We start from the raw sequence: 7,500 nt of genomic DNA, 5'->3' as shown, positions 1-7,500 counted from the left end.
TAATTTTCTGTCTGTTCATTATCTTGTCTCAGATTCGATAATTCACCTATTAAGTGTGTAGTCTGTTGTTTAAATGTCTCTTTCACTTGAGCCTTTAGTAAGTTAAACATGGCAGTGTATGGCCGTAGATTTCCATCATCCATATAATCTTGAAATCCATTATTAGTAAAACGAAACCATTATTATTTTCCAAATTGTCTACAAACTTTTATGGAACTGTTGAGACCTGTTCACATACTTTGATATATAGAGATATTATATCTATGCAGATATCTCATTCTTTATACAATGCATTGCATATATTCGGCATGTCTATATTCATAGCTTTATACGTTTATATCTATATGCTTCTGTATCTACTCATCTGTCTGTTTATTCGTATATCTAACTATCTATCAATCAGTGCGAATATCTATATATTTATATCTACATGAATTATTTTTATATAGAGCTAATGATCAATGTAGAATAAAGGTAAGTATAAATCTCGGATGCATTGGCAGCTATATAATTGTACAGACAACCTGCATAGAAAAATAATGATAAATACAATGAATAGAATAGAGGTCATTGATTTACGGCAGCGGATGTAGTAATGCAGGATATGGAAAACTTAATTAGGCACTTAGGAAAGAGTGAGAAAAAAAAGAAGCGAAGCAAATTCACAAAGGACGTGGATAAATAGATATAAACTTTCGAGCCGACAAAGTTAAAAATAGCGTTGAGGAAGTTCAACATCAAACTAGAACTTAATTCCTTGCAATAACAGGGACAGATAATATAACAGGGACAGATAATCAAGTATATATATTCTTTATACAAGAACCAGACTTACCAACTGACAAACAGTAAAGTTAGTCGTGTCTAATAGGGGGAAAAAAAACATTTCAAGCTAAAAGTAGTTGAATCAAAAGGATATTATATGACATATCATTAGACATAAACAAGGAAAGATTTGCAGTTAATTAGTAGAGGGTTCAAGTAAGATTTTTTTTTTTTTTTAGAAGAAATATAATTTGAAATAGAACATGCGAAAGATTAAGAGATTAAAATATAATTAAATAAAAGGTTATTAGACGAAACTCACTAAAGGAAAAAATAAACAAAAAAAACAATAGAAGAATCACACATACAGTAACACGGGAACGAACACGAATGAAGAGTAAAGAAATCAAGGCCAATGCTAAAAGAGAACTAGATACTAGAAATGAAAGAAAGTGAATCTATTTTGCGTGGCAAACGTCAGATATAAAGACACATAAGATGTTACATACATTAACCAATAAAATGCGAAAGCGGTCTAGACTTAAATGGGAGGAGCAAGCTGTGAGGCTTTTAAATAAGGGGAGTGCTGAAAAAATAAGGGAACACAAACCAAAAAGAGAGACAGAGAGAAAATGCTATTAGGCAGAGTTCCTACTTCTAAGATCCCCTTTCTTCTCACCCTCCCCCCTCTGCCTCGCCTTTACACCTCTCCTAACATGTGCTAAACATGGAAAAAAAGGAAAACAAGATGAAAGATGAGACATGTATCGTAATCCTCTTTGTCTGAATATGAAATCCTGAACAATTTCAATACAGCTGTCTTAACATTTTTTGACATTTTGTTAAACAATTGAGGGACAAAAAAGCTGCACAGAATAGACTAACTGAAGGAAATTCTTACAGTAAACCTCATATATCAGAGTGATTTGCCATTCAACAATGTAGAGTGGTATGCCGTGGCAGCATATCTTACCAATGAACAGGGTAGGGTGATTTGCCATGTTGGAATATTTTACTACTGTGATTTGCCATTGAGTGCTTTTCTATCCAACGAGATGGAGTTATTCACCAAGGTAGAGTGATTTGCCATTCATCAAGGTAGAGTGATTTGCCATCCAACACGGTAGACTGATTTGCCATTCCAACAAGATAGACTGACTTGCCATCGACGAAGACAGAGTGATCTGCCCTTCCCCAGGTGCTGAACATCAAGGACCAGCTGGACCGCGTTCTGGACGGCCGTCACGCCTTCTTCACGTGGAAATACTACATCAAAACGATCATCGCCTCCCGCTACACGAACCGCTACGGCAACACGCCCATACACCTCGGTCGCCAGGAGTTTATCCCGGGCTCGTGTGGCTGGGGCGTGAGGTGGGTGAGGAAGTGTCTTTTATGAGGTGTGAAGTGGGTGAGGGAGTGTACATGAGGTGGGAGGTGGGTAAAAAAGTGTCTTTTATGAGGTGTGAAGTGGGTAAGGGAGTGTACATGAGGTGGGAGGTGGGTGAGGAAGTGTCTTTTATGAGGTGTGAAGTGGGTAAGGGAGTGTAAATGAGGTGGGAGGTGGGTGAGGAAGTGTCTTTTATGAAGTGTGAAGTGGGTGAGGGAGTGTACATGAGGAGGGAGGTGGGTAAGGAAGTGTCTTTTATGAGGTGTGAAGTGGGTAAGGGAGTGTACATGAGGTGGGAGGTGGGTGAGGAAGTGTCTTTTATGAGGTGTGAAGTGGGTGAGGGAGTGTACATGAGGTGGGAGGTGGGTAAGGAAGTGTCTTTTATGAGGTGTGAAGTGGGTGAGGGAGTGTACATGAGGTGGGAGGTGGGTGAGGAAGTGTCTTTTATGAGGTGTGAAGTGGGTGAGGGAGTGTAGATGAGGTGGGAGGTGGGTGAGGAAGTGTACATGAGGTGTGAGGTGGGTGAGGAAGTGTCGTTTATGAAGTGTGAGGTGGGTGAGGAAGTGTCTTTTATAAGGTGTGAAGTGGGTGAGGGAGTGTACATGAGGTGGGAGATGGGTAAGGAAATGTCTTTTATGAGGTTTATGAGGAAGTGTCGCTTATGAGGTCTGAGGTGGGTGAGGAAGTGTCGTTTATGAAGTGTGAGGTGGGTGAGGAAGTGTCTTTTATAAGGTGTGAAGTGGGTGAGAGAGTGTACATGAGGTGGGAGATGGGTAAGGAAATGTCTTTTATGAGGTTTATGAGGAAGTGTCGCTTATGAGGTGTGAGGTGGGTGAGGAAGTGTCGTTTATGAAGTGTGAGGTGGGTGAGGAAGTGTCTTTTATGAGGTGTGAAGTGGGTGAGGGATTGTACATGAGGTGGGAGGTGGGTAAGGAAGTGTCTTTTATGAGGTGTATGAGGAAGTGTCGCTAATGAGGTGTGAGGTGGATGAGGAAGTGTCGTTTATGAAGTATGAGGTGGGTGAGGAAGTGTCTTTTATGAGGTGTATAAGGAAGTGTCGTTTATGAAGTATGAGGTGGGTGAGGAAGTGTCGTTTATGAAGTGTGAGGTGGGTGAGGAAGTGTATGTGAGGTGGGTGAGGAAGTGTACATGAGGTGTGAGGTGGGTGAGGAAGTGTCGTTTATGAGGTATAAGGATGTGAGTTAGGTGATGAGCTGTTATTTATGAGGTGTGATGTGGGTGAGGAAGTGTCATTCATGAAGTGTGAGGTTGGTGATGATGGAAGATGAAGTGTCGCTCATAAGGATGCGAGGTGGATGATGAAGAGAAGAGTTCTTCATGATTGTGACTGCGGGCGTGCAATTGGCCAATGAAGAAGTGTCCGTCATGAGTTATGAACATCACTCATGTGGTGAAATTGGTATGAAAAGGTGATGAAGTGTCGTTCATGAATTTGAGGTTAGTTGATGGAGTGCCACTCACGAGGAATGAGATGAAATGCCAATCGCGTGGTGTGAGGTTAGTGATGGAACGTCATTCATGGTTGAGTGGTTGATGATTTTCCTTTCAAAATGAGTGTGGTAAAGTAAAAACAACAACAACAACAACAACAAAAGTAACAAAAAGAACGTACCATAAAGAACAAAATTTAGCAAAGAAGCAAATAAAAATAACAAAGAACGTAAAAAATGCTTCGACTCAAACGCGCCACAAAGACAAACAAAGAAAACGGAAGAAAATGAAAGGGCTAACTAAAGCATTCTCGCATTCTCCCTTCAGGAAAGGCGCACCCTTCCTCAGTGCCATCGACCGCATCAAGGACCGACTGGCGGAGGCGGGGCTGATCGACCACTGGCTCTACGTACTCTTCGAGTCTAAGATGAAGAAGGAAAGGGCGCAGAGGTGGAGTCAGAAACCGCGTGATTCAGCCGACGTGGACGACCCGGCCTACGTGACCAGCGAGGTGAGGGAGGGACAGAGGGAGGAGGGACACGTACATGAAGATCGTATGTTCGTGCAGAAATGTAGACGTATCTATATTTTCTATTTTATCTGCCTTTTACCATCTTCTCTATCTGCCTTTCTCTCTCTCTCTCTCTCTCTCTCTCTCTCTCTCTCTCTCTCTCTCTCTCTCTCTCTCTCTCTCTCTCTCTCTCTCTCTCTCTCTCTCTCACCACTACTACTACTACTGCTACCACTAATACTAATGGCAGTTGATGTTGTTAGCACAATTATAATGACTATTATTGTTTTATTTTTGGTATTCCTATTGCTATACTTTTGTCTCTATGATAATCAGTAGCCTAGTAGTATGCTTATTATTAACACATTACAAATGCTATTACTGGCGAACCGTGTTCACTGTAGAAAAGGCATGACTGAGAATGAATATATTCACAGTATTCGGTATCGATTATATCTTCTACAGGATTACATATATTTCAAAAACATCTCTTACACTGTGAATATATTCATTCTCATCGATTGCTTTTTGTCTTTGGCTATTACTGGTATTATTAATTTGTCTTTTTGCTAATTAGTAGCCCGGTAAGATCATTACTTTTAAGAATAATAAATGCACTACAAAATGATAACGATTGAAATATTGATACAAATAATGATGATGATAATAATAATATTAGCAAAAGGAATTATATTTCTGAAGATTACTGATAATGATAAGGATGATACTGACAATAGCTGATAATACCTATGATACCACTGGTAGCTGCATTAACGTAATTATTGTCATATCTGCCATGACTCATGTTTTACCATCGTACTTGAAATTGAATTATCTTTCCCAGGTAAACACAGGCGGCATTGTGCTAAACCTGAACCACCTTCAGGGAGCCTTCTACCTCCTATTCCTTGGCTACGGCGCTGGCCTCATCGCCCTCCTGGCTGAAACGTTCATGACCAGGTCGTTCTCAGAGTCCGCAAAGCACTGACGGAAATCGAGTCGTTGTTTTCTTGGCTAGAGTTTCGGGAGGCATTGTGCTGGGAAGTAGATTTCTGGGAAGAATTTTTAAAAAGTTAGACGACGTGGATATTCGGAAGGGCGTCTGCTTATGCAAGGATATCTCTGCCAGAGGGACTCTGTCTGTGTTCCTTTCTCCTCCCTCTCTCGCTGTCTTTGTCTACACACACACGCGCGGTCACACACATACATACGCAAGCACATACACACACAAACACACACACGCACGCACGCACGTACGCACCACACACACACACACACACACACACACACACACACACACACACACACACACACACACACATATACTCACGCACACGCACACGCACACGCACACGCACACGCACACGCACACGCACACGCACACGCACACGCACACGCACACACACACACCACACACACACACACACACACACACACACACACACACACACACACACGCCCGTGTGCGTGTATAAGAAAACATGGCCAAAATAGGAATGGAAACTGAACGTCAAGCGTTTCTCATCAGACAATCACCGAAATGGATGAGTTCATATTGTGTCCGTGTTTCCATTTATCTTTATGTACACATAACTGTGTTTGTGTCTGATGTTCATACACACACGCGCACACACAGACCAGAAATGTGCATCAATTTAAAAAGTTATACGATAATTTCAATATAGTAGACAGGGCCATTTGAGCTTAGCTCACACATATATACATATACATATATATATATATATATATATATATATATATATATATATATATATATATATATACACATACACATACATATGTATACATACATATATATATATATATATATATATATATATATATATATATATATATACATACACACACACATATCTGTGTGTGTGTTCTTATCTAGCTGTTTAAATACGGGAGAATAGTTCAGATGGTTTCGTCTACTATATTGAATTTTTCGTATAACTTTTTAAATTGATGCACATTTCTGGTACACACAACGTTATTTGGAAGACTGTTCTTTGTTTCAATAGTTCTGTTTGGGAAACTAAACTTTTTGATAATATTATTACCTCTTTTTATTTTCAGCTTTTGACTGTGATATTTTGTCCTTCTTGTGTTCAAAAGTATAAAATCTCTATCTAATTTCACTCTCCCTATATCATAGTTAAACAGCATAATCATGTCACCACTTTTCCTACTTTCTTCTAAAGTAGTAATTCCTATTTTCTGTAGTTTATCCTCGTAGCTCACATCTATTAGAGTAGATGCCCATCTTGCGGCTGCTCTTTGAACTCTTTCCAGTTTGTCTATGTCATTTTCGACTCCATGCCACTGCACTGTAGTCTTGCGATGGCTGTAATGATCTTTACAATATCTTCGTCCACATACACAAATGCCCTTCTTATGTTGGCAATCAGCCCTAGCATTTTAGGGACTTTTTTTATTTATATGAACATATGGGCTTGGCTTCGTGATTATTCCATGGTCTTTTTCCTTACCTGCTGGGTTTAATACTACGTCTCCTAAATTGTTTTGGTACAGTAGACAATATTTACTTTCTCCGTACCTGACTACAAGGCATTTATTGGTGATGAATTCTATATTTCAATTACAACTCCATGTGAATAAGTTTTCGATGTCAATTTGTAGGCATGAGAAGTCGTCCATTACCCTATTTTGTATTTTCGGGTCATCTGCAAACATATTTAGATAACTATCTGGGCTTATGGTTTAAATCATGAATGCATATAGTAGACACAATCGGCGCCAAGACCGATCCTTGAGGTACTCCGCTAGATACTTGTCTCTGTGTAGACTGTTGTTCTCTAATTATGGTACTCATCTGTATTTCATGAAAGAAATATTTCATCCATTCGAGGAGTGTGCCTTTCACTCCACCTATAATTTCCGTAATAGTCTTCTGTATGGCAACTTATCAAATGCTCTTTTAAAATCACATTTCCTCCTCCTTAGTATAAACGATGTTATTGTGTTTGATGGCGCTAATTTGATCTCTACTTTTAATATCACTATTTATGTAATAAAGAAGAGCTTTAGTTGATTTGTATATCTATTGATTATATCCTTTCCAAAGTCTAATTTCGCTGCCTTCATGATTTGAGTATAATCACTTCTTTATACCTTTCATACACTGCCTAAGATCTAAGTCTTCTGAACCTTTTCCAAAGGATCTGTTTGTTTTCTCTCATTTTCCTACATTTATCACTGAACTACTTTTGGCCATTTCTTGTTTCAGTTTTGAATCTTGATATCCATTTTTCTCCTCCTATTTTATAACCTTTATAAACTTTTGAATATTGAATATCAAGATTCTCATCGTCAAGGAGTGTTCGCCAGTTTATGCCATCAAAGATGCCTTTAAGGT

The sequence above is a fragment of the Penaeus chinensis genome, chromosome 42 (genome assembly GCF_019202785.1).
Source record: "Penaeus chinensis breed Huanghai No. 1 chromosome 42, ASM1920278v2, whole genome shotgun sequence".
NCBI classification, from domain to species: Eukaryota; Metazoa; Arthropoda; class Malacostraca; order Decapoda; family Penaeidae; genus Penaeus; species Penaeus chinensis.
Note: the sequence above shows the minus strand (reverse complement) of the source record.